A 27973-nucleotide genomic window follows, 5' to 3' on the forward strand; every position below is an offset into this window, starting at 1 on the left:
CTTTTAAGGGCTTGGCAGCGAGGATTGAGCATATATTTAAAGAACCTGACAGGTCGGACAGTAATGCAGTTGTCTGGGCTTTTATTTTCTACATGGAATCCACTTTGCTAAGCCCTGGTACATCAGAATGAAGTGCCATGGTGGATAGGAACCGAAAGAGATACTCCCTGCATGAAAGTTTTAAATAGTTAAAACCATGCTAAAAGAGAAATTAATATATTAATTGTAATTTGTCTGAACGTGTAAGGCAAAAGGCTTACAACAGTTAGCAAGGGCTGACTTTATGTGAAAAAGCGTAATGCATGAATTTATATTCTAGTTTATTGATTTATATAATGAGCGAGTACATCATGAATCCATCTTCCAAACTGTGTTTTTTTCTTAACCTGAATCCAACCACTGCGGAGTAGCCCAGTACCTGAAGTGACTCATCATATACATAAACGGAGAGAAGTAGCACCAGCTTCAATGTTCTTCCGCAAGACACATACGGTTTTGAATATTAAAAAATGTAAGCAAACTTATCTTAAGCCTGTTATACACTAATGTTTTTGACATCTGCAAAGTTTTCCAACCAGAGTTAACAATAGTCGACCATTTAAGACACAGCCTCAGGCCCAAAATGGAGACAGAGGGCCATTACAATCTGGCTTCCTCCACAAACACTCCAGATTCCTTTAACAAGCTGTAAATTGCTAGAAGTTTTCTGCTTGTGGCATTGTATATCCATCATTGCAAAAACACTCAAAATGCCACAGATGTGGCGTTTTAAGAGGACACACCTAATCAGACAGGAACGGGACACCACAGTTAGAGAATCACATCTGCTTTATTATAGCGCACTACAATAGCAACACGAGCCTAACTGGAAGCAACAGCCTTGGGTACAAGCCTAATTCATGTTGTTTCTTCAATCGTGCCACAGCTGGAAAGCATCGTGAACATGAGGACAGGACCAGAGTTCTGCACCCAACACAACACAGTACTCAAACCTGGCTCTGGCTTTTATTCGCTCATAAAAATGTGTAAGGCCTGATTAGCTTCCCACATTTTCAGAGGATAAAGGAATTAAGGACCAATTTCCTGGTGTTGTAAATGTTAATGCAGAGAAAGAGGATGGCTGTTTGATTTTTGCAGGCTATATTTGTAGCTGAGGTGGTTGGAGGGGTGATCGTGTCGGTTGTGAAGGGGCCCACCCATGAAATATCAACGGATGAAGAATGTAATACTCCATTTAACATTAACTGCCTGTGTTTGGGATGTCTGGCTTCTGTATCCGCTTAGCGTGGTGTGAAATATTGCTCTCTTCTAAAACTGTGAGAGTGGCTTCTCTAAGATAATAACTGTGATAATTGAGTTCAATTGACACATCAACCAGTCAATTCTTCAATACCAGATGACATATGGGGGAAAAACGGCATGAAATCCAAACAAAACAAAACCTCTCAAAGTATGCAGATGTAACCCATCAGTGATCATTTAGAGAATAGTCATTGACCCGTAACTTCTACGAGGAAGTAGGAAATGACTAAACATCCATGTTGTTACCCATTTGTGTCAGTGGGATCAGTGGGACCACAACCAAAAACTTCCTGAATTGACAGGAAACGGCATGTGTGTGGTGGCTGTCTGGCGGGAGCGTGGGTACAGGAAAGAGGCAGGGCCAGAGCAGAGGACTGGACTTGGCAGACCGGCGCTCTGCATTGTGGGACGAGCCACTCGACATGTGAGAGCCCAGCCTGGCCATTCATCCACACCAGCGTTGCACGCCGCCCTGTGATTAGCATTGTCCTCTAGCAGATGGCCCATCATCTGTTTCAGGCGGCAGAGAGGAAAAAAACACCACTGCGAGAGCAGCCCTTCATTCTTATTAACTCATAAAGCGGCCATTGTGTTTCACCACATTTGTGCAGAATGAGGTGGTCTACAAATATATATTTAAAAAAACGTTTAAAATATTATTTAAGATTCACAGTATTGTTTAAAATCTACTGATTTGTGTAATTACAAAATAATATTTAAAAAATGGTATTATTATACTTTGTAACTATCTTCATTTGGGGCCTCCGAAAGCCACACCACTAGTGCCTCTTCCTATACAATTCACAGGGGCTTGGGGCGAAAAATCTCTCTTCCCCTACTTTCTCTCTCTCTCTGTCCATTTTTTCTTATGGTCACTAAGGCTTGTTTGATAAAAAATGAAAATATTGTAATATTGTGAAATATTATTATAATTTAAACAAAATGTTTTCTATTTTAATATATTTTTACATTAAATTTTTCCTCTGATGGCAAATTTGAATTTTCAGCAGCCATTACTCCAGTCTTTAGTTTCACATGATCCTTCAGAAGTCATTCTAAATATTGATTGGGTGCTCAAGAAATGATAATTGTTAAAAACATTTTTTTTTTTTTTTGGAAACATACTTTTTTTTGATAGACAAAAAGCCACTTTTGATCAATTTAATGCATCCTTGCAGAATAATTTTATAAAATGTTACTATCTACTAAACTTTTAAACAATAGTTTGTGTATGTGTATTTATACAATTCTCAAAAATGAAATGTACAGCATTTATCTTTTTCTGAGGAACATAAAACTATCATATTTTGGAAAATGTTGAGGTCCAAAACAACAGGGGAACCCACTGAAACGTTTTTACGGGTTCAAAGTTAATTTGACACCAATATCAAGTGTAAAGTCCCGAGTGCGGTTCACCTTGGAGATGCTCTCCATGATGGGATCTCTCTTTTCTTTCTCTTCTAGACCTACTCCCATGATTGGCCTAATAATTAAAGCCATCCTGCAACCGCCGCCGTTCTGCGGAGCATCGGGTGCATCAGGGGCCTGTGACATGATACAGAGGGACAGCTTAACTATTAAATATCCATCACGCCACGCCACATCAGTCCTAATGCAATCAGAAACACATGACTACATCGCCCGGGCCCCCACTTCCATCCACAATGATTAAGTAAGTCTTTAATTTCCAAGACAAATAAAAAATGCAAGATCATTTTATCATGAATGTAAATGACCTGTCTCCTCAGATGACAGTTCGATTTGATTGGGAAGAGGGGGGATCTACTGTAGCTGTGTAGGCTAATACAAGGCTTTTTGTACTTCAGAGAGTATGCACGTGGGCTGGGGTCTTTTTGCCGTATTATCATTTTAATGAAGCAGGGTATTTCTTTTGTGGTCGGGAGGCTCTAATGCAGTTGTCCAAGACTCCCCTTTCATCTGTCTTCTTCAAACGCTCAAGGTTGTTAAACAAATGGATGTGTCTGAGTATATAACGCTGATGTGGCCTGGCTGCTGTTGACTGGGCCAATTAGGACTCGGGGAGAAAAGAATTGAGGCATGCCGGTTCACTCACTCAAACCGTCATACAATACAGTCCTGGCTGCTTTGTGTTTATTAAAATCAGCTGGATCCTTAAGGATTTTGTAGGACACACTGTAGTATGACTTTCTGATGATTTTCTGTTTTTATCTTGCTAATTAGCATCTAATTATAATAAAATGTTTTCCACGTACCTGATATGTCATGAATTACCCAGTGCCGTTGTCTCCATGTTTAAATGAGCGAGCGTCTTTAGAAAAATGTTTAATTCTACACCTAAGAGGTGATAATGATGCATACCTGTTTGCTTTAGTCACAGTGGGAATGTTGAAATAAGAAGACAGTGATTTCTCAACATGCTAATTACTGAGAAATCGCAAACGCCGATGTGCTGGTGGCTGAAGGTGTATCCGAGTTGTGTTCTTGAGCAAGTGTGGTAGTTAGGCTTCAAAATGTATGATTTTTCAGATTAATTTCTGAAAGAAAGAATTACATGAATAAAATTTAGGAGTGAGCATAACACTCAATTTATGCAAATTCTATCCTCTCCTTACTCCCAAAATAACACACAGTTTTGTGTTTTTTGGGCTTTGTAAATCCTTATATTTGGTTTTACGATCATAATTCTATTTTGTAATAAATACATATTAACTGTTATCTCTCCACCAGACATTAAAAGAAAATTTGCTCTTAATTTACTCACCCTCAGGCCATCCCAGATGTCGGTGTCTTTTTTCACTAGTTGAACAGTGAAAACGTTTTTTGGTGATTCATACAATTCAAGTCAATGGCTACTGTCACTTTGAGAGTCAAAAAACATATACAGGCAAAACAAAATGAATACCCGTAGCTCTTGACGATACATTGAGCTCTTATGAAGCAAAACCATCGGTCTATGCAAGAAACTGAACATTATTTACAACATTATTGCCTATAATCCAAAGTCTCTGCAAATGGTCCTGAGCGAGGACTACAGTTACAGTTAGAGATCTTCTTTACTGTTCTACTGAAAAAAAACGGAAAAAAAACAACATCTTGGATGGCCTGAGGTTGAGTACATTTGAACTATCGCTTTAAATAAACGGTTAACGCTTGTTTATGACCTGTATGGTAGCAATAATAAAAAGTATTCTGCATTATTCCTGTTTGTATGAAATGAAGGTCCAGTGAATTAATGCAGAGGGCAAATATTTAGCTTATATATTAAAATGAAAATGTGAGTGGGAGATATTAACATGAGTGTAGTTTTTCACTCGTGTTGGCATGCTTGTAACGATTGTCTTGATTGTTTACATATAATCTAATGCCCCTAGCATGGCTTTTGTATACTTTTACTTTAATTGTTTAATAGTTATAAATATAGTTGACACTAAAATAACTACTAAGATGTTTGAGGCAGAATTTATTAAAAGGTTTATACTAACTAAACGTTTTCTAAATAAATGGGCAAAGGAAAAAATTTTGTTATCCCTGCTCACACCTGAAGATGTATTGATCAGTTTAGTTATAATAATTGTGTAGTGGTCCACATTATCTAGGAAAACTTTTTATTTTAAATCACAGTATTTTTTAAATGAATTAAAAAAAATGCACAATTCTTTCTCCCGCATGATATGATATAGGTGAGATGAGCATTAGATGACTTCGGCTCAGTGCAGAAAAGGATGGTCTGTGTCTGTCTGTGTGTGTGTGTGTGGTGGGTGGTGGGTGTTGAAGCGGGTGATTTGATGGGACGAGGTGTCAGAGCAGGCAGACGCCGCCTGGTGTGTCTCCGATCTCATGTTTATGCAGAGATCAACTGATTTCTTTTGATTTGGCATTGAGGTTCTTGATTTACCGCTGACTATCTGCTGGCAGCCTTTCAACAGAGTTCCACAGGTTCAGGGGTTCATTAATTACCTCTATGGCAGAGTAAGAGACACTCACACACTTAAAAACACACCCTGGTCCGTTCTAGCCACCTGCTCTGGTCCCAGCTCTACCAACAAGCACGTCATTGGTGGTAGAGGACCTAGTTTGCCTTGTTGTCAGACACCCCATCATGAAAAGACAGAAACTCTTTGGTGGCCTGATACTCACATTATTAATTCACACAGACACACACAGACGTACAGAAGATGGATAAATATAAACATCTTTAAAGTGTCTCATCTGCAGTCAGCACTGAAGGGATCAATGGGCGCCTGTCAGTGTTTCACAAATCCTGTTTACTTGGCTTTCAACACATGCAAGTATAAAAGCATAGTTTGTGGAGTCTTCCGTTTTCTTTTCAAGTTATTGTGCTATCTGAGTTTATAAAAGAGGGCATCTCGCTTCCAAAATCATGCCCAACATATGACAGTCTTCTTCTGGGCTGTAAAGTATTGATCCTCTTTTATCTAGAAGATGTTAGTTCAAGTTCTGGGTTGCTGAGGGCTAATTTGAGAGCAGAATGGTATTAATACAGATGTGAGTGCATTGAATGAGGGGGAAAGAGGTCCACCAGTCCTGACAGGCATGTACGCACACACACACACACACACACACACCGTTAGTATGACGGGAGTCATGTGGATAAATCACCATTCACTCCGGGAGCAGTCACAGTCAATGACATATTCACTGGCTGCTTCAACAGCTCATTTGATAACACTCTCCTCACGCCATTCTGTTTTTTTCTTCCACGAGATGAAAGCTGGCTGAAAATCTCATCAGCTCAGTGAGGCAGGGCTGATAGTAACTCAAGATAAAGGAGGGAGGAGGTGCCTCCTAATTAATTAACTTTCCGTGGCCTGCCACGGGCGTAGAGAGAGGGAGAGAGACCACAATATCCCGCCTTTTTCCAGGGGGTTTTCAATTAGACATGCGTTATAATTAAATGCGATGTCAGTGGGACCACGCGAGACCTGGCAGATCTATGTCCACAGTTTAGTTACTCACATTCATCATTTTGACTGATGGCTGAGGCCTACAGGAATATCGTCTTGGATTGTTTCCGTCTTTCTCTTTATTTATTTATTAATTTATATATAGATTATTTTATTTATATATATACCGTATATATATATGTGTGTGTGTGTGTGTGTGTATATATATATATATATATATATATATATATATGTGTGTGTGTGTGTGTGTGTGTGTGTGTGTGTGTATATAATTCTTTCTTTTTTTCGTCACCACCCCTTTTTGCATGCGCTGTTAATGCGACAAATCAAACTGGCTCCTTTTTGATACCAGCACTATGTTGTTTGTTTGTTTGTTTATGTTCTCAACCGTTTTCTTTTCTTTCTTTTTTTCTTTTTTTGGAGTGGAAAATAGCACATAGATTTGAGGTTGTTTTTAGAATGAACTCCTGTTGTTTCTGTTGAACATAGTGGCTCTGTTCCAAAACCTAGTGAGCTGCCTACATAGGCAGCATTTTAAAGCATGCCTGTTATAAATATTATATACTTTACATTTTATTCCATAATGAAAAACATAGAAAAATTGTTTGGTCTAATTAAACATTTATTTATTTATTTTTGTTTGTCTGTTTGTTTGTTTGTTTGTACAGGTATAGTTTACAACACATGTATTATTAAACATGTTAGCTGAATATTAAATTCCTACTGTAATCTCTAGTCTAGAGGATGGTCACATTGCAGCACTTGAAAACATTCACTTAAAAAGGTGTGATATATAATAAAACGTACTAGTTATTAAATAAATAAATAAAACAAATAAAACCCTATTAGCTAAGCAACACGCTAACCAAGTTGTGAGTTGAGTCTCCCATGCACTGGTGTTTTACACTCACAAAAAAATGTAAGCCTTCTTTTAAGATTTAGCATTTTAATTAATAGTAATATTTCATCAAATTGAATTGAATAATCTTTACATATTTTATTTGAATAAGGGATTGTTCAATTAAAATATGTAAGGATTATTTAATTTGATGGAATTTTACAATTAATTGTAATGCGAAAATCTTAAGGCTTAAAAAAAGGTGTATTTTAAGTCAGCAGGAAATGAAAATTCCCCCTATATGATTTCTAAATGCATGTTAGTGATCTTATTGTAGAAAAGGTTTTTTTTTTGTATTTCTTTTTTAGCTTGTAACTTGATCTTCCGTTGAAACGACAGACTTCTCTCTGGTGATATATGCTGGATTTCTCCAATCATTTAGTCATTAAACCCTGCCCTCTTCTTACAATCAACTGCCAGCTCACATTGGATAGAACCAAATCCCCACCCTACTTTTTTATTTTTTATTTATTTTTTTAATCTGTTGTCATAATACGAAAGAAAAGCTCTGTCGCTTCTTGCGTTTCATTGCAAAATTAAGGATTCCTATGTAGACTCAAATCAGTCACAAGGCTCACCTTCAGAGCGCAGTTGCTTATGTAGTCAGCAGACAGCAAGGCAGCTCGCTGTGTTTTGGAACAGATCCTCAGTGTGTGAAAAGAGCTGCGCTACAATTCTGTCTGCCCTGAGCGAATGCACACTACTTCTTAAGAACACATCTCTCCGATGAGTGACACTACTGTAGCAGCAGCACACAAACACGCGTGGCTGACGTGTCATTGGCCTCCAGGTATCCACTTATTCTGTCTGATACTGTATGTCTGCAGTCTCATAGCAAGTGTGAGGTTGACTGGTCACATGGTCACATGCTGGTCACATGGCTTCAGGACATAGCCTAAAGTGATTCTGTCTTGTTCTTCAAGTTAACTCTGCTTTCATGCTGGGAATGCTCCCAAACTTCAAAACCTGAGCGCTCCCCTCTGCAGAAAATCCCCTTCTGTGAGACCTCCACCTCACTCTGAATGCTGTATGTTGTCTCTGCTTTGTCTCTCACCACAAAGCATTCAGATCCTTTCTGTCTGTAGATACAGTACACATTTCACACACTTTGAAGTTTACAGTTGTGGGATTCCACCTTGGCTCCTGCTCTATTTATTTCCAGCGATAGACACCATCTGACTGTTTATCAAAGGTCACCAACACTTTCTGAGTATGTCTTTGAATCATTTTATTTGAATGTAAAATACCTGTTTAACCCTTTGATGCATGAATTATTAAAGCCCCCCGTAGTCAATAATTGTATCCCTTAAAACATCCTTGACAATCAAAATGGTTATGTTTTTTCCCATGAAAATAATTTCTTCATGCCTTAAAATAGCTTGAATGTAACTCTACACCCTTGCTTCATTTAGTATATGCAGAGCCATGAATATGCAAATTAGTCCCTGCCTTACACCAGCACATACTACCTGATCCATTCGGTCAACTTTACTAAAGTAAACGCTACACAATGGCAAGCGGAAATATTGGTTTGATTCCGGCATAAATGTTTGAACCAGAAACTGATTCAGAAGAGGAAGCGTGAATTATACAGGCTCGTCTACAAGTCGATGTCAGAATGGTAATGCGTTTTATGTATCGCTCTTTGGCTTTGGCATCAACATCCTTAGAAACGCTTTAAACATCATAGAAAGTTTTTGGAGAAAAGCCCTGTCCCGCACGTTGATGGGATTGGTTACAAGTTTGTGATGGTAGGAGAGAGGGGCACTTTCAAACCGTGTTTTTGAGACTTTTGTACAGTTTTTATTGTGCCATTTTAAAGAGAAAATGCTCGCAGTGGTGTTGACCGATGAATTTGCACATGGTTTGTCTTAACGTATATTAAAAACACCACAAAGACATATAAACAACATCAAGATATTTTAAAGAATGTTGGTAATCAGATCGTTTAAACTCTCAAAACAAAAATAATATCTTAAGATGTATAAGATTTTTACAATTCCCTAATTATATAATAGTAATAAATTATTGTTGTTATTATTATTATTATTATTATCTTTTTTAAAAAGAATTTCACATTTGTCTTCTGCAAAAGAATATAGGAATAAATATTTCAGGGGCACTTGATGCATCACCACTTTGTCAGGCATGTTAAATATATTTTGTCATAAATAAATAAATAAAAACAACACACATTTTTAACCTGGATGGTTAAAAATGACTAAAATAATTCTCCGGTTTTGTGGACACCAGAGCAGTGTTTCTAAACAGGGGTTTGTGAAAGAACTGCATGGCACTCATGAGTTGATAAAAAAAATCATTAAAATATCAAATTAATAGGGTTGCACTAATAATAGTTTTTGTTATAAAAATCAATTATTAAACGCAGCTTTTTGCGATTAGTATAATGTGTTACACTCAAGCAGCTCATGATCTGAAGTTTTCGGTGTCTTGGAGTGTTTCGATTCACAGTAAATGCTTTCTCCACATGAACTTCATGTCACTTAAAACACAACATACATTTTGAAATGTAACATCCGCCAGGATCACTTTTTCACATTTTGCATAATTTCCAACATTTTTGTGGATGTCAGCATTGTTCTAGATTTGTAACAAGAATCGTGTATAAACCTTTGGTCAACTAAACACAGATTCTCCCTGCAGTTTTCTGCCAAAATATTAGGCCTAGTTTGAGGGTTTAAAACTTTTTTTTTATTTTAAAGGTTGTTTGGGAATCTCTGCATCAGAGGGTTAAAAATGTTTGCTTGATAAATTTGTGATCCAAGAGTAAAAGTATTAGCCAAATGGCTCATTTCAGCCTGGTGTAAATGTTAAGTTTAGCATGACTAAGAATAGTTTACCAATAAATATTGCTCTCTTTCATTTCCTGTACTGTGACACTGCTTTTGCTTCTGCTGATGCAGACTATAGTGCGAGTGAATTGTGTGTCTCAGAGTCAGCGGCAGCTGTACCTCTTGACTGCACAAGCAGGAATCCATCCACTCACACCTCTAAACCTAAACTACCCCGACAGGAACAGTTGCTTTATGCCCCTCTTAATCAACAGGACTAGAATTGAAGATGACTTCAAAGAGATATGATGTCCTTTATTCTGTAATTCTTTTCCACTTGTACACATCTTCAACAATGATTTACTGGCATGCTGAATTTGTGCGTATGTGTGTTTCTATGTTTCTATTCTGAGATTGCACAGCTGGTGTCAGTATTTCAACCAGCATGTTTCTGTTGTCTTTGTTTTTTCTTTGCTTTCTGTACAATTTGGGGTGACCAGCTGTGGTGATTGCTTTTCCTTCCTTGGCTTTTCCTTGTGTGTAATTTAGACTTGGCTTGCAGTGACGGTGGTGTTCAAAAAGGCCTTGGAAAAGACCTGAAATAGACAACTAAAAGCAACATGTCAGCACGTGAGAGAATGCCTCATGGAGATTTCTATTGGAAACTAAACTGACCTAGGCTAGATTAAAGGGTATGTTCTCCTGGGCCTTGCTTGTCGCTGAGATTTTCCTAATGTCTGTTGCTGTGTGTGTGTGTGTGACTGCACACATGCATATGCGCATCACCTGCAGTGTCCAATGGACATTACTTTACAATGTACTATAACAACAACGCCCTCTTATTTCTCAATCACACTTACCCTAATTAAGAGATCAAAGATTTAAAATTACTTTCAAAAGTTTGGGGTCGGTACGATTTTCAGTAAAAACTATAATATTGTGAAATATTACTACAGATTAAAAAATTTCAGCAGTCATTACTCCTCAGCTCTACATGAGAATATTGAAAACAGTTACGCTGCTTGATATTTTTGTGGAAAATGTGATTACATTCTTTTTAGGATTCTTTGATGTAAAAAGTTCAAAAACTGATTTTTCCTTTTATGGACCTTGGTCAAATTTTGGTCAAATTTTTTTTTTAATACATATCTATTGATGAATTTAAGGCAATCATAAAAATGTGGTGTTTGTTTTTTTGTAAAGACCTCTGTGTTTAAATACGTGTTGTATATGTTGTATTGTGGGTTTGCATGGCTGCTTCATTGGCCAGGTGTCTCTTGTAAAAGAGATCAACGATCTCAGTGAGACTTCCTGATAAAATAAAGATTAAATAAATTAAATAAATAAATAATGCATCCTTGCTGTATAAAAGTACTCATAAAAAATGTACGGACCCTGAACTTTTCAACGATAGGGTGTATACTTCTTTCCTTGAGGCCTTTAGACACACTCAAGTGTATGAAAACACTTGCGTCTTGTATTGTCTAAAATGTTTGATTCATAAAAGTAGTTTTATACAAGGATATAAAATGATTTCTCAGACATATATATATATATATACAGTACATTTTTTAAATGTTTTGTATGTTGATAACTCAGGAAACATCAGTTTTTACACAGTGGTTGCAAGGTGTCATTTTGACTGAAACATGCCACAAACTGTCTATTGATGTGCCCAGGTTGCCTAACCTCCCCCATCTTCTCTATTTTTCATTGCTTTGTTAAAAAGAGAGCGCCCGCAGGGGGGAGAATCGCTGGTTGTCATTGCTTTTTAGCCACTGCGCTGGCCCTGCCTGTCCATCTGCCTGGATGGAGACTCAGTGAAATTGCCGTATTCCATAATAGACTCGGGCGTTCTGGGCCGACACACAATGAATGTTGTTGTAATTTCTGCTGTCACAGGGGCAATGGATGCCCCTCTGCGTTTTTCTTCTTCTTCTTCTTCTTCTCCTTTTTTTTTTTTTGCCTGCTGGTCCATGTGCAAGGGGCAATTTACATAGAGACATTAATGTAACTGTCATGTTCTATCCCAGAGCAGCCATGCAGAACTGCTAAGAGACAGGCCGAGCTGCAATACTGATGCTCATAGCGCAGAGAGATGGAGCGGCGGCACAAACTTAATGGAATTAAGTAAAGAATTCTCCTATTTACCACTATGGCAGATAAGTGAGAGAAAGAGAGAGGGGCGAACATTTAAATAAGCGCCGAAGTGGAAATAAATGGCAAAATAACATTTGAGGAAGTCATTTATATCTGGTGGTGATTTGGAGAGAGAGAGATCAGTTGGAGATATGAATTGGTAATGAAATATTTGTGTTAGACACGCATGCTGCTTGCAGCATCAGCACTACACATCTGAGATGCTCAAGAGCATGGTTCAGGCCACGAGTGTGATATTAACTGGTCAGTGCATGCTTTTATTGCACTATTTTCTCTCTCTCTCACTCCATATGGTCTATAAATGAGGGTCCAATACGAAATTATATAGAACGGAGAGGAGACCCATCAACAACAATTTTGTGTGGAAATTGTATATTGCATTTGTGGGTCACTCTTATAAAGTTTACATTGTCTGTTTGCAATGTGTTTATTATTATTATTATATTTTTATAAATGGTGTGGCGCTGTGGAGGATGTTGTTCATCACAGGACACAGAATAGACGAATAGGTCTTTGGGTCCTTGTTTTCTCAGACCCCAGACCTGCACGGAGAAAGCAGTACTCTAATGGCTGTCTGCATGTTTCACCCTCTATTTGAATGCTTTGTTTACTCATACTTTTCATTGCTGTTTCATAGATATTTTTACACTTTATTTTGCGCTGTGCTCTGTCAGAAGTGCCTGTTTGTCATTTACTCTCTATTCACCTTCAGCATTGTCATAAAAGCAGCATCTCTCTATAATAGTATCTTGTGATTAATAGTTTGTGACTTTTTTTATTTATTCTGTGAAATCAAATGATACCATCCAAACAAGTTTTGTAATATACAAGAACACATTATTTGTCTGAAATTAAATACAAATATTAAGTTTATGTTAATTCAATTTAAGTAGACATATTTTGTCCGATATTGGATATTTAATTGTACATGCTCTTTACCCTATTTTTACATTTAGATTATCGTTGTCATTATCTAATGATTGTGAACCCAAAAATGAAAATTCTCTCATAATTTACTCGTGCTCATGTCATTTCAACCCTCTGTGACTGACCCTCTTCTGCGGACCACAAAAGAAGAAATGTTGAAGAATGTTGGCAACCAAACAGTTTTGGTTACCATTGACTTCCATTGTATGCACAAAAAAGAAAACAGTGAGATATTTCTCAGTATATTCTTTTTTTGTTATACAAAATACACAGTCACACAGGTTTGGAAAGACATGTGGGTGAGTGAATTAATACAGTTTTATACATATATAATATCAATTATTCTATCCTTGTGCAGTTTTTTCTGTAAACCCAGTTTGTGTGCGTATTTGTTGTGATCCATCTTTGACCTCTTTTAGCATTAGTGAAAAACACAGTTCGACCTTTTTGAACTAAATATTCTCGCTCCACATCCTGGGAGAATAATAATTGTAATATTGTGTACTCCTTCACCAGCGCTGCACTACACAGCTCCTTTTCCCTGGTGATTGGCTGGGGCTTTCAGAAAGCAGGGCCCATCTCACTGTCAGAGAAGTTCCATTCCATCCAACAGGCTGAGGGGTATTGTGCTTCTTTGTGCGCATTTGAGCTGACATGGTCTGTGTGTGTCTGCGGAAACTATTTCTCTGTCAAGAGAATCGAGCAGGGAATGGCGGGCCTTGTATCCTCACATTAAACGCTGAAAGCGCGCCTTGTTTTCAGTGGGGACATGGCAGAAAACAGGAGCTGGGGTAAATGGAAGGCCTGCTGTGGGGTGGTCTTTTTCATGGTGATTAACTCAAATGACACACAACCAGAGGGACACTGGCTGCCTCCACATTAATGCCTTTTAGGAGGAACGGCGGCGCTCCTCATTGGAATGTGTCTGCCTCGCTACCAGGGGAAAGAGGGAGAGAGATGGAGAAGAAAGGAGCGCAGCTATTGAAGATGGCATCTCTGCTCTCTCAGTATACACTTTGGACGCTTTCCACATTTTGATTTAATAATGGCCTGCCATGTAGATCTTTATTCATGTGGCTAGAAAGATAAGTGCTGATGTGTGTCATTATGTCCACCCCACCACAAAAACGAGTGAATTTAGGTCAGAGTATGTATATACATGACAAACGCAAGAAAAATGGCAAATTTGTGCCTTTTGTATGAAGAAATGCATGCACAGTCGAAGCTGTGACCTTGCGGATTGAGCTGAGGCACTTATGCGGGAGACAGAGGTTGGTTCTGGCCCAGATAGACATCCAATGAAAAAAAGGCTGCAAAGGCTGAAATAATATGTTGTCTAAGTTCAAAACCACTGCATTTTCCAGGTAAAATGTCCATCAAGAAGCACTAAATGTGAGGGTTTTTCTCCTACACAGATGAGGCATTAATATGTTTAAAAAGATACAGTTGATTCTTACTATAACTTTACAACTTCACTATCATAAATCAGTCAACACAACCATCAGTAATTTTGTTTCCTAACCCTAAACCTACCCCAATCATGGAATTTAAATTGAATTTAAAATCCAAAATTCAACCTTACAAGAGGACACTAGTTTCAGAGCAGTCAATGTAAATTATATCTGTTTATTTGTTTCCTAGGGAGTCTACTAGCACTTTCAGTTACCTTAAAGAGATTGTTCACGCAAAAATAAATCTGTCACTAATTACTCACCCTCATTTCGTTCCAAACCCGTAAGACTTTTGTTCATCTTCGGAACACATGAAGATCAAATGAGAGCTTTCTGTACTCTCCATAGACAGTTACTTAACTGACACTTTGACCATTAAAAAAGAGATCGTAAAAATAAACCATATGAATTGAGAGGTTTAGTCCACAATTTTCTAAAGACAGATTGAATTTAGGCTTTTATTCACATATAAAAACTCAATTCACACATCAGTTGTAAACAGAAGCTCAAGCATGTTCACTTTAAATCTCCTCTGTAAAAGCTTTACGAGGCATAAATAGTCCTTTAGATGAGCTCACAAAAATGGTTAACTGACAACTACTAAATGTTTTGTAACTACCTGAATTAGACATGAATTACAGTAAGAATACGTGTTAATAAAGCATTTATTAACACACTGAGTAACTATTATATGTCTAAATAATAAGATTATTAATTATTTACTTGCACTCTCTAAATGATTTTATGGACCACTGACAACTCCTAAATGACTGGTTTTAAAAATGATAAACTGATGATTAATAAAGTATAAAAATACAATTATTATACACATTTATTTATTTATATATATATATGCTTATGAATCAAGAATAAAGCATTTATAGCTGTATTTATAAACTGCTTATCAATGCCTATTAATGCTTTATAAATGATAAATTAACTATTTACTAATGCGTAACTAATGATTCATAGCATGCAGTTAGTGTTACCCAAAATAGTTCTATTCATATAGTTAGTATATGCATCAAATATTGGTACAGTATATGAAAAATTAAAAACCTGTCAGCATCTACTCACCCTTAGGCTGCACTTTCTGAATCCATACTGTACAGTAGTTCTGAGTAAAGTCATAATAACCAGATAACCTCCTCAAATGGTGATTTAACTCATTAGAGTATAAGTCTCTGGGCTTTTAGCACCACTAGTCATTTTACCCCGAAACTGTATCAACTTATTTATCATTTCGTAGACTCGTACAGTACAGTGTACCATTTGTTCCAGTGATTCTAGCATCAAAGCAATGCACATGGACAGACACAGATTCTAGTGTGACTGGAGTCTTGACAACTTTGTGTTGCTTGTTTACATGATTCAGAGTGTTGTGCTCATTAACTTCTGAGGTCTTCACCTCCATCTGTCTGTTCTTTGTCTCCCTCCTCGTCCTCCTCATGATATATGGCTGATAATGTAAGGGAAATCACTTGGTCATGCTTGAACTCGCCTTGTACTTATGCTTTCTATCAACCATAAATACTGTGAAGCCACAACCGCAACTCATTTCAACTATTAATCTTTCAATAATGCCCCCTCTTCATTAATTCATAATCGCAGCCTGATCTTAATTGCTCGCTATGGTTTTGATTTGCATTGCTGCCAGGCATCAATTAATCTTTTTTTGTGTCAGTCAACACAAGTTATTGTAATATGACACTGGGTAAACAGTTAGCACTGAACAAAGAATGTGTGAATAATGGAGTGTTTAGATCTATTTATTAAGCATTCTGTTTAGCAGCTTAAAAGCTGGATGTTTTTCTCCGGCGGTAGAGAATGTAATCTTTCTCTCTTTCTCACACACTTATTCATCTGCCTCTTTTTTGACAGGAGAAGTTTCTGGTTCATAATGAAGTCCACCAGTCCCAAACAGAGCTGATAGTCACCATCCATCAGTATGACAACACGAGGAACATGCAGTTAACTCTGAAAATACATGCATGTATCCGTGTGAAGTTCTTGTGCTTGTGTGGGAGATAGAGAGCAGACTCTGTTGCGTGTGTGTGTGTGTGTGCGTGCGTTGTTGTTTTTTTTGCGTTTAGGGAACCTCTTTGTGGGCAGGTTGGGATACATGCTGTTTCGACATGGAACAGAATTTTATGCAAGTGATTTTCATGTGCGAATCAAACAATGTGTGTGTGAGAGGTTTGAGTGAGTGGGTTTACTAAACATTTGGAAAATGTCCCCAAAGCAATAGAAAAACCTCAACACACCATGATTTCCTTATGGATTTTTCCCTCCATATGGAAGTTTCATAAAGGGACAAATATATATATATGTACAGCACTGTGCAAAAGTCTTAGGCACGTTAGTATTTTCACCACAAAAAAAGGTTTTAAACCCTTTATTTATATATTTTGCTGATAGGAAATATCAGTTTACATTTTGTAATAATCCAGTGATATATATATTATACAGTATATTATATATATAGGGCTTGGGGATAGAATTTTTTTTTATAATTAGTTCAAAATAAAAACAATTGAAGTCAATGGGATGTTTGGAATTTCAAGTTCATCTCCTCTCTTTTCAGGGTTAAATATGAGTATCAAATCACCTCCCCAAATACATCTTCTTCACCTGTTGGGCTTCACAGTTCTGTCTACTGCTCTGGGACATGCGATCCTTGAAATCTTAGCAATGTAACTGGGCGTTAGAGTGTTATCAATGTTTAAGAGACATTCACATGGTTTATTCATCTCTCCTTTACCCACAGCATTGTCTCTCATGTTATTGTTAAGATCCTCTTGAATAAATCATACTGAACAACGGTGTTTTGCTGCAGAATGCATTAAACTGAGATGCTAAGCATGACTGCACTGATAAAGTCTATCTTTTCACTTTTCATATCCTGTGCAAACCAGCTACACTACAACATCTTGTCTCAGTTGCTCACTACTAGGAAAGAATTGTGCCTGCTGATAGCACAGTATATGTTCACATGCTTTCTGTGTTGTTTTAGTTGCCGATTCATACGAAGAATTTATGCAAATCAGGTAAATGCACAAACGCATCCACAAAATCTGGGCTGAATGCAATTCCTATCTTGCAGGTCAGTTAGAGAGCTAGATTGTGGAAGGTGACCCTAACACCTGAATCAACACTTGGTTATAGGATAATAATGCTCATTATTGAATTAAATGAAGTTCCATGTACAGGTGGTTTTGTGAGTATGTGCAGTCTGTAATGAGTCTAATGTACATAGAATGGAGGCATGTTTGCACTGAAAAGAATGACATTTAGTTCATTTAAATAAAGTGCAGCACTAGTTGAATGATTTTAATGACTAGTTACACTAGATTGCCACTAACTAATGTCAATTAGACAATTAGATTGGTTAACTAATGTCGCTGAAATATCACATGATTCACTTTTGAAAAACTTTTCTTTTTTTTTTTTTTACCCTGCTGGAAAAGTTAGAGCTAGCAACCAGCAAACCAGCACCCCTATGCCACTCTCCCCCTTCCCATGTTGGTGACCAGCGGGTAAGTGCAGCTGGATTTTTCAGCGGGTAAGTGCAGTGGTTCTCAACATTTATGACTCAATAACTTGTACTAGGAGGTAAATTCACTATTTCTGTTTTCTGAATAGCCTATAGTCCTTACATTAGTTTTCCAAATGTAGTTTGAGCCACAATTTTTATAATCTGGTGTCTGTGATTTCATGTACTGATTCGGACAGGACTAACACCTCCATGTTTGCGTGCATCAAGTATATGTTCTTTAAATGAATTACTTATTGGTATAACTTTATTTATTATTAAAACCCTATTTAAATTAACTTCATATAAGTTTATTGAAGTGGCTGTTCATAATAAACCCACATAAGTGAGTAGAGACATCTAGACAAGTAGGCCTACCTTACTTGACACCAGGCCTGGGGTGGAGAATCGGGAGAATTCCCGGTGGGCCGCTTCACTTTTGGGCCGGTCGAGGAATTTATTTTTATTTATTTTTTTTACATTTGTCACGTTAGTTACATTAGGCTACACTCGTTCTGCATTCTGACACCGCAGCGCGCAGCCTCTGCATGTGTTGTACTATGTGAGGGAGTTCTCCCCTCCCCTCCCCTCCCATAGAGTTGGTTGGGTCCATAGCCCGTCTTTTCCAAAACGTTTTCTCAGGTAGGCTACCGCGGCACCGCCGGCGCCTACCGATAGCTGGGCCGGCCCTACCGTAACGGTACGCATCAGGGTGGATGGATGGGAGGAAGAGGCCAGGAGGGGCTGAAAAAGTAAGGTTGAAAAAAAGAAAGGCATTGGAGGAGGATGCTGCCAAATGTGTCAAGCTTACAGATTTATCAAGAGGACAAACACAAGTGGTAACAGGTAAAGAGAGATAGGCCTAGGAATGATTAGCATTAGCAACGCTGCAACGTAATTATTCGGCTAATACCGCTGTAGCGTTGTCAACCTATTCACAAGCAAAATATAAAATTTTATTAAAAATATTAGCCTTTTTGTATCACCCAATACATGGCGATTCATAGACTTTGCAAATATTATGCAATTTAATATTGATAACAAAATAACACCATCACCTTTTGTGTTCCCGGTCAAAAATTAATACATAAATTGTGGAATACTGGAATATTTTTTGGTAATTTCTCAGCTTATGTGAATTGTTATTTAACCTTTACATTATTTGTTGAACCATGGTATTAATAAAAACTAGGCTACACAATAGTAAGAGCTGAACTGTTGCTTCATTTATCCAATTTGGAAAAGGTGCTAATATGCAAAAAGTGGGCCGGTTTTGGGCCTGAAACTCCCGGGCTGAAAAGTGGCCCCACTCCGCCCCTGCTTGACACTGATATTAAAATGTGCAGTGTCTGTGTTTTGGCTCTATTTATTAATTTTATAATGTAATTTTTTCGTCAGATACCAACCGTGTTGAAATTAAATAAAAGCATTCTGAAGATTGGTGCGCAAACGGTAGCTCGGGTAGGTAAAAAAAAACACATGAGGAGAAGCGTTAGGATAATACAACATCAGCAATCACAGACATTCACATTTGGACGGGATTAGATTTCTCAGAGGACCGTTGAGTTTGCCAAAAAACAGTAGGTAATTTGCCCTGGAATTTTTACTGAGGTTGTGTGAGAAAAAAACAGACATGACAGATTCGGACGGGATTAAAAACGCAAAGCACAGGTCGTCTGTGAAATACAAAATTCTCTAATGTGCCCCTGGAAAACTGGTCCCGTTGTTGCTGCTTATTGCTCTCTCTTTCTCTCTTTCCAGGCAATCATAGCAGAGTAACACATGCAACGATGCCATCACAATCATTAAATAACCACAAATCAGACTCGGAGGTTGAGACACAAATGGTAATGATGAAAGACCTGTCAAACTCAGGTCCCTTCCATCCTCTCTTTCACAAAATGCAGGAATTCAGTGCCGCGTAGGGCCGTGTATTAGGATGCATACGGCACTAATTACTGATTAGTGTGTTGGCATAAAACAGGCAGTCTTTCAGATGGCTTCTTTAATTCCTCCCGTGTTTAATAAGCGTTGCTCAATCCCGTCTGTACAAATCATCCCTTATACCAGTCTAAATTAATCTGCGCAGTTACCCTGCCCCGTTAGCAATGCGATCGAAGGAACGTGCCTGCTTGAAAGCGGGTAGAAAAGAGAAGAGAAAGCGAGCGGCGATGCTTGCACTCAAAGTGCTTTTAACTGAGCCGCTTTGAACACATCACTTAAATGTAATTTGGTGCTTTCTATGAGATTTATTCAAAATTAAGCATAATGAACAAAGCTCACTCTCCCTATGCATTCCTATAAGCCGAGCGCGTGTCAGATTGCTTCTTTGACAGCTCTGACTTCAAAAGCTCAACGTTGTCAACAAATAATGAAATAAATAAGAGGAAAGCATGATTATCCAAGTACTTGGTTTATCTCTCTCTTTTTTACACGTTGCATCCGATTGGCTAATTAACTCCTCCTCTACCGCACAACAAAGTGGCGTCTCCTCACTAAGCCATTCTGACATGCTGCGTTGACACAAATGTGCCATGAGCATTTATAATGTAATTGAATTTGAAGGTGTGATGCATTTTGTTAATAGGACCCATTTAGAGAGAGCTTGCCAGGGTATTTTACCTTTTAATATGGAAATAGAGGTAATAGTAAGGGCTTGGGAGAAGGTGGCATATTAGCATGTCGTCATTTACAATATGGTATGTTGTAGCGTGAGGTTGATGATGTGAGCCGTTCAGTGGTAACCAAACAAAACAACTGGAGAATCTTGCAGTACATAAGCAGATCTGAGATATTTTCCGAGGACTCATACTGAAGGCCCTTGGTTTGATTCGATTTTAGCCTCTCTTCTATACAGGCGTCTACGGTATGCATGTATCCGTTTTCTCCCATGACCACTCGCTGACTCTGGGTAATAAGTCATCTCTGCTTCACAAGAGGGTACTGCAGTTAATAAGAACACACATGCAGAAACACGCAGACACACACCCACACTTGCTCACGCATTGGTGGGAATCGTTTTGCTTTGTCTTCAGGCTCCAATCCAGGCTGAGCCAGCAGCAGGTAAAGCTTTCTGTAAATTGTAGCCCAAGGGCAGGTCTTCTTTACTCAGTGCTCAGTGCTGTTTGAAGCTTTCTGAATGCATGAGCCCTCAATATATTGAAAATCGGGTTTGTTTTCACCATTAACCCATTGATGCCCCCGTTTTCCAATGCAATTTGCATAAAACATTGATTGCATCTGACACCCTCCGTAAGCCTGAACTGTTACCAGATCATTTATTTTCTTATGAGAGGCTGCACTCTCTCTTTTTTTTATTTACATAAATGTATTTAATAGTGCTGTCAGTCTAATTAATCACATATTTTTCTGTAAATGAACTGCAATGAATCGCATTTGAAAATAATTTTATTTTATAATAATTTCACATTGAATCTCCAAATAATTTACAACATAGACAACATAAAAACAAATTATGTTTAACTGAAAAATTATTTGCAAAATTAGCGTGCCCTAGTATTTTATTGTTACTTGCACAAATACATTATATGCATATATATTTAATGTTTTTTATTTATTGACATACATGGCTATACAATACATTTTGCAACACTTTATAACACATTTCATTAAGAATAACAGTAACATTTTACTTTATATAATGCTTAGCACAGTTAATTTAGTTAGAAATATGTGCTGTATTTTCATTTATATATAAGTTACTGATCTGGCATTATTCAGTGTTTTATTAATGACTTATTCATGAAAGTCATTAAAAAGTGTTACTGCATTTTGTTTATCTCTCTTATGATATTCATAAGCTGTTTTAGTATTAACCAGTGACTGCACAGTGCTGGCAAAGGATTTATTTGTCAGTGTGTCAGTGCTAAATCATTTTGTCATGTTTATATTTTTGGTTGTTCATAGTTTTTGAGCACTTCACTTTTTTTTTTTTTTTGTAGATTTTTTTTTATATATTTTTTTTTATACAAAATAAGATTTATAATTCATATATTTGGCCTACTTTTTCCCCCAAGCCCTTGACAATTGATGATTGGTGGATGCACTTAAGTAGTGTGTTTGTCAGTATCTTTTGAGGGAGTTTTTTTTTTTTTTTTTTTTGCCATTCTTTTTTCTCTTTTACAGTGATTACATTTACTTTGCTAAAGTAATTTTGTATCTAATTTATGTATGTACTATATATACAGTGTATATCCAAAGTGTAAATATTTAGTTTCTGTACACACATTAAATAATGCTTTGATTACTGCTATGATAAATAAGAGGGGTAAGCATAGTGTAAAAACATTTGTTACAATTAAACATCATCATGAATCTGTGTGCTTGTGTAATAAGCTAAAATTGCCCGTGATGTGTGTGTGTGTGTGTCTGTGTGTGTGTGTGTGTGTGTCTTGTAGGGGTCTTGGCTCAGGACCCATGTTTGATTTGACTCCGTGAGCGTGTTTTCTGCTGTTTGACATTCTCTGCGTCTCTCTCCTATAGGCTTTGCTGTCTATAGCTTGTGGCGCTCCCAGTGGAGCAGGCTCTTTCCACTAACAAAATGCAAAATACAAAATTAATAAAAACACCCTTTGAAACTGACAAATACGCCTCAGGCAAAATATCGGCCCGTCGGCTGCTTAAAATTTAATCAGTATTTCTTATTTATTTATTTATTTTCCACGGCCATGCTCATATTTTTAATAACACGTTGCTCGGGCTGTCTATGTACAAAGTTTTCCTCCATCAAGAATTACATGTTTAATAGGTCCTGACAGTCCATGGACTCTCCAGATCCCCTGGGGGATCCATGCTAATAAAATAAGCAGATTTTCTTTATCTCTTAACCTTAGTCCTTGCCCCTCTCTCATACACTGATTTGATCTTTTTGAGACTCCTGATGAATATACTTTAGTCTGTATTTATATTTGGGAGAAATGTGTTTTAGATTGTTTCTTATGTTCAACTTTAATCTAAGTGTCATGTTTTCCATATTTATTTTCTAAATATTAAAACATTACAATTGGTAAAATTACTGGCAAAATATTCCTAAATGCCAAATATTGCAATTTTCTTAAAAACACTATGAACCTTTAGGTTAGCCTACTGTACATAGCAGTCTCAAATTATTTATAAGACTCAAAGTCCTATAAATGTGAACGTTTCCATGTGAAGTATTATATGTATTAATACACAAAATAATGGCCATTACATATCCTTATTTTTGTAATTAATATTGGTAGTTGTCAGATTTACATTTTTTGCAGCATTATCGAGTTGGCAAAATTATATACAATTTGATTACATGCTTAGTCATGTTTTAAAGTTATATATATATATATACATACAGTGCTATGCATAAGTGAATACACCCATGCTAAAGTTGACTAAAAAGAGGAATAAAAAATCATATTTTGGAAATTGAACTTAATGCCTTAATTTAAAAAATTAGGAAAAATCCAACCTTTAAGGACACCAATTTTCTTTGTGAATGAATAATGTATCGTAAATAAATAAATGTTCTTCCTTAAAATACATGGTGCATAAGTGTGTTTTTTTTTTTTTTTTTTTTTTTAGGATACTATGCATCCTGATAAAGTTCCCTTGGCCTTTGGAATTAAAATAGCCCCACATCATCACATAGCCTTCACCATACCTAGAGATTGGCATGGTTTTATTTCAGTTAGCCTAAAAGCTAGTTTGATTTGCATTGAGAGATGATCTTATGGAAAGTACCCCATGCCAATCTCTAGGTATGGTGAAGGCTATGTGATGATGTGGGGCTATTTTAATTCCAAAGGCCAAGGGAACTTTATCAGGATGTATAGTATCCTAAAAAAAAATTTTTTTAAATACTTAAAAATAAAAATCTGCCTGCCTCTATGGGAATTTAACATAGGGGTGTACTCACTTATGCAGCATTTATTTTAAGGAAGAACATTTATTTATTTACGATACATTATTCATTCACAAAGAAAATTGGTGTCCTTAAAGGTTGGATTTTTCCTAATTTTTTAAATTAAGGCATTAAGTTCAATTTCCAAAATATGATTTTTTATTCCTCTTTTTAGTCAACTTTAGCATGGGTGTATTCACTTATGCATTGCACTGTATATATAAGAATAGGAAAAGGTCCTGGAGTCAGGACTCGAACTGGGATCACTATTCGGCCATACAGTATGCCAGAGCACTGCCCACAAGGGCAATATTTATAGTGTGATTTGATAAAATGTTTTATTCTAAAATGTAGGTCTAACAGGAACTTGAGAGATTTAGAGGAAAAACTGAGAAGCTTCCACCCCACTTTTTTTTTTTTTTTTTTTTTTTACTTTCTTATTAATAGAGACCAAAGCTTTCAGTGAAAGTGTAGGCTAAAACAAGCAATACTTAAGGTTCCTGTTCATCAATATTAACAGTCCAATATATTATGCATATTATTCTTTAAATACCACATAAAATGTGTTTTTTGTGACTTACTCTTAATTTTGCATATGCTCTTAAGTAAAATACATTAAATAGTAATTACCATTAAATTGATGGCTGGGCCATCGTTGGTTTTGTCACTCAAGTTACTGCAAACTGTCTTTGACAAGTCTTTCTCCCATTACCTAGTACTGCACAGCCATCTTTGTTCACCCCAATGTCAGGAGGCTTGCAAATTCAGCACATTATAGTAGGAAGAGTGGCTGTAGTCGAGACAGGGAAAAAGCTGAGATTCAGCAGAGAACATTCAGAGAGCTAGTACAGCAGTCATAGATAATTCACTTCCTTGGTGACATTAAATCTGTACACCGTAAAAACAATTAGGTCTGTGTTGAACTTGCAGGCAACTATTTGCACGTTTTTTTTTGTTTGTTTTTACCTCAAAGTGTTTATTTTAGGCTAAATCTAGACTGAACTTCTGTCAAGTTGAGTAATTCTCTCAAGTTGTATGCACTCAAAAATAGTTTTTTGCATAGCTTTGCCTTTATTTATTGATTTCAATTGCTTATTATTATGTCATATTCCCTGTGCTAAATTTACATATCAAGCACATACTGTATCATCTGCTTGTTGTCTTGAACTACTGACAACATCACATGAATATTCATCATATAAACAATCATGAGACTAAACACTTGGTACATGAAAGATGACAAGGATAACAATAAAATAACTGATCATTCTGAAGTAGAAGAATAAATGTATCCTGACATAAGAAGGCAATCAGTTATTAAACATGACAACAAATTCACCAACCGTGTAAATAGAAGTAGCAAACTGTTAAACAATGCAACCATATTAATTATTCATGCTCTAGCGCATGCTGGAAAGACTAGTTTTGTGTGTGTGTGTGTGTGACTATTGGAGCTAAAAAATGCATGAATCCAACTCACCTTCTATGCTTCTTTTGTACATAACCAAAAATCTTCATTGAGATGCATTACTTGAGTTCCTAAAAGTTGTAAGTAAGCCAGAAACTACATGAATGCAATTTTTTTTTTTTTTTTTTTTTTACTGACATTGGAATTCGCATCTGAGACAGTGAGAAATGGAGACAGAATGTTTGCTGTTGGAAAGCCTGTATTGATTAGTGTCAGGAGTCTGATTGTGAGACTTACTGAATGTCGACGTATGCTCAATTTAACAGTGTTCTGCTCCTGAAACCTCGTGGGGAAAGAACAATGCTGAACACACTCTAGCACATTTTGACTTCTGTGTGTTTATAATCTAACTGTGTTAAAAAGATCTGTCGCCCACAAGGAAGACAGGAAGCCCCGTTGACAGGCAGGGAAAATAATGTTATTCTAGGCAGAAGTGCCAGAGAGAATGTGTGTGTGTTCAGCCTGCTTTGCTCTAAGCACTCATAATAGCGTGCTAATCAAGGCTAGCATCTTTTAGTAGGAGAGGAGCAAGGCAGCTTTCCAATGTCCTCAGATACGGGTGTCTATTAGGGGCGGGCATCTTTGATGTGAGTAATTTAGTTGCCTAATTATACAAATGGGGTAATAACAATGGAAATAACAAAGCTGCGTGTGGTACAAACCATATGTGTGTGTGTGTGTGTGTTTGCAAATGTGTACAGCCTGTTTCTGTTTACTTGCATGGTCATGGCCTAAAGCAATGCACACACACACACACAAACAAAGTGAACAACTCAACTCTCTGATGGCTCAGTGAGGGATTTCCTGCTGTAAATCAGAACAACAAACAACAACAATAAAGAAAAGAAAATTCTCCATGCATGGTTATTAACACACGCCTCAAAGTTTCTCAGAGCAGAAACAGTGACTTTTCTCTTTGAAGTAGCTGATTACAGTTGCTTTTGCATTGCCTTCGCCCCAGGACCGCATCCTCACGCCCGCGATCTCTCAGCGCTGATTTTACAATACATTTCTATGACAAATCCGAACAAATTTCTTTCTCATGTCATTATGCTCAGCTCTCAAAAGGATACGTGTTACGAAAAAAAAGTTGTTCTTTTAAAGTTTCTCTATTTAAAAAGCAGAAATAACAAGCTCCATTTTCTATTGCCGTAGTTGAAACGTCTTGTTCAGTTAAAGAATACAAAACCAACAGATCGAAATCTGACGAGCGGGGACAAGCGCTTTAAATTTTTGATTGAAGACAAAGCTCTCTGTTCTCTCTACAACTGAGGAAGAATAGCGAGGATCATGCTTTCATGGTCATGCTTTCATGGCACGGCTCTTAAGAGCGTGGTTTCACCCTGTGCATTAGCAGCACATTAATTTTAGAATGAGAATCCTCGTTGAGTTCATATAATGAGCAGTTAATTATTGACAGCCATTGATGAATATTTAACAAAGGCATCGGTCTTCACTTGGTTGGACGCATGTGGAGGAGGATTAAGGGAGACGTGCCTGGCCCATGACCCAGAATAGCTTTTCCTTTTCAGAGCACATCCTCCTAATTCATTGCTGCATGTAAGAAAAAAGGTGAATCACACCAGGTCTGCTTTATAGGGCCTTGATTTTTATTTTATTTAAAAACATGTATAGGAGTTCCCAAAAAGTATTTTTGGGGGTTTAAAAATGCAAAAATGGCCCCCCCCCCAAAAAAACAGACTCTCATTTATAATTTCTCATATGAATGGATAAAATAATGCCACATGTAGTTTTAAATAATTGGATGTGATTTACAGTTGCATGATAGGCAGTAGGGCTGCACGATATTGGAAAAAAATTACATTGCGATATTTTTTTTCCCAACGATATATATCGCGATATTGCAAGCCATCAATCCAGGCTAAAGTCAATAATTACCATTCCATGTTATTAATAATTTCACTAATAAGCAAGCTTCATTACAAGTAAAAAAAAAGGCCACTTAATATTTTATTCCAGAAACATATTTCTCTCAGAATTCGGTGAACGTTCTACACAGGACCTAACGTTCTTCGGGTTCTAGGACCTGAAAAATTATGTTTTCTGTGCTGATTCAGTGACGCGTTCATGTTAACGGCACCTATAACCAGCAAAAGTAATGATTAATAATATGTAAAATATTGCGATGTGACATTTTAATTGTTTATTAATAAACAAGTGTTTTCTGTAAAGATTAAGTTGACAATACTGACTCGCGATCTTCGCAGCAGTGATCGGGAGAAATGCACTTTTCATACAGATTAGGCTATTATTATTTTTTTTTTTAATGGTTCTGTTTAAAAGTAGAGATTTCTGTAGATAATAGTAATATTTCTATTTTATTATTATTATTATTATTATTATTATTAGTATTAGGTGTGTGAGGCGAGTAGGCTACCTTTTATGCTGAGTTGCGGTTAATGGATGATATCTTATAATCTCCAGTTCAGGCGCTGGCTGCTATAGGCTATTTAATATTTATTTATTAAATCCAGGAAATTGGATAATGAAATACTGATTAAAATTAAGATACAATTAATACGAAACGAAATTCGTTTTAAAGAAAGGCTTTGTGCTTTCTGTTTGAGGTATCTGTGAAAGTTTTAAAGCAGTCTTTTACTGCCGCTTTCATAACGGTCG

The 27973-nt window shown here is 37.0% G+C and overlaps 1 protein-coding gene across 1 annotated transcript in view; it reads left to right on the forward strand.

Annotated features, from left to right (window-relative positions):
* Positions 1-2950: 2950 nt before the first annotated feature.
* cyp2r1 (cytochrome P450, family 2, subfamily R, polypeptide 1) overlaps positions 2951-27973 on the forward strand; it is an 87551-nt gene continuing 62528 nt past the window's right edge. The window contains exon 1 of the mRNA XM_084404603.1: positions 2951-2974. The gene's annotated coding sequence lies outside the window, so the exon portion shown is untranslated. The remainder of the gene's footprint in view (positions 2975-27973) is intronic.

This window comes from Rutilus rutilus, assembly GCF_951802725.1.
Source record: "Rutilus rutilus genome assembly, chromosome: 3".
NCBI lineage: Eukaryota > Metazoa > Chordata > Actinopteri > Cypriniformes > Leuciscidae > Rutilus > Rutilus rutilus.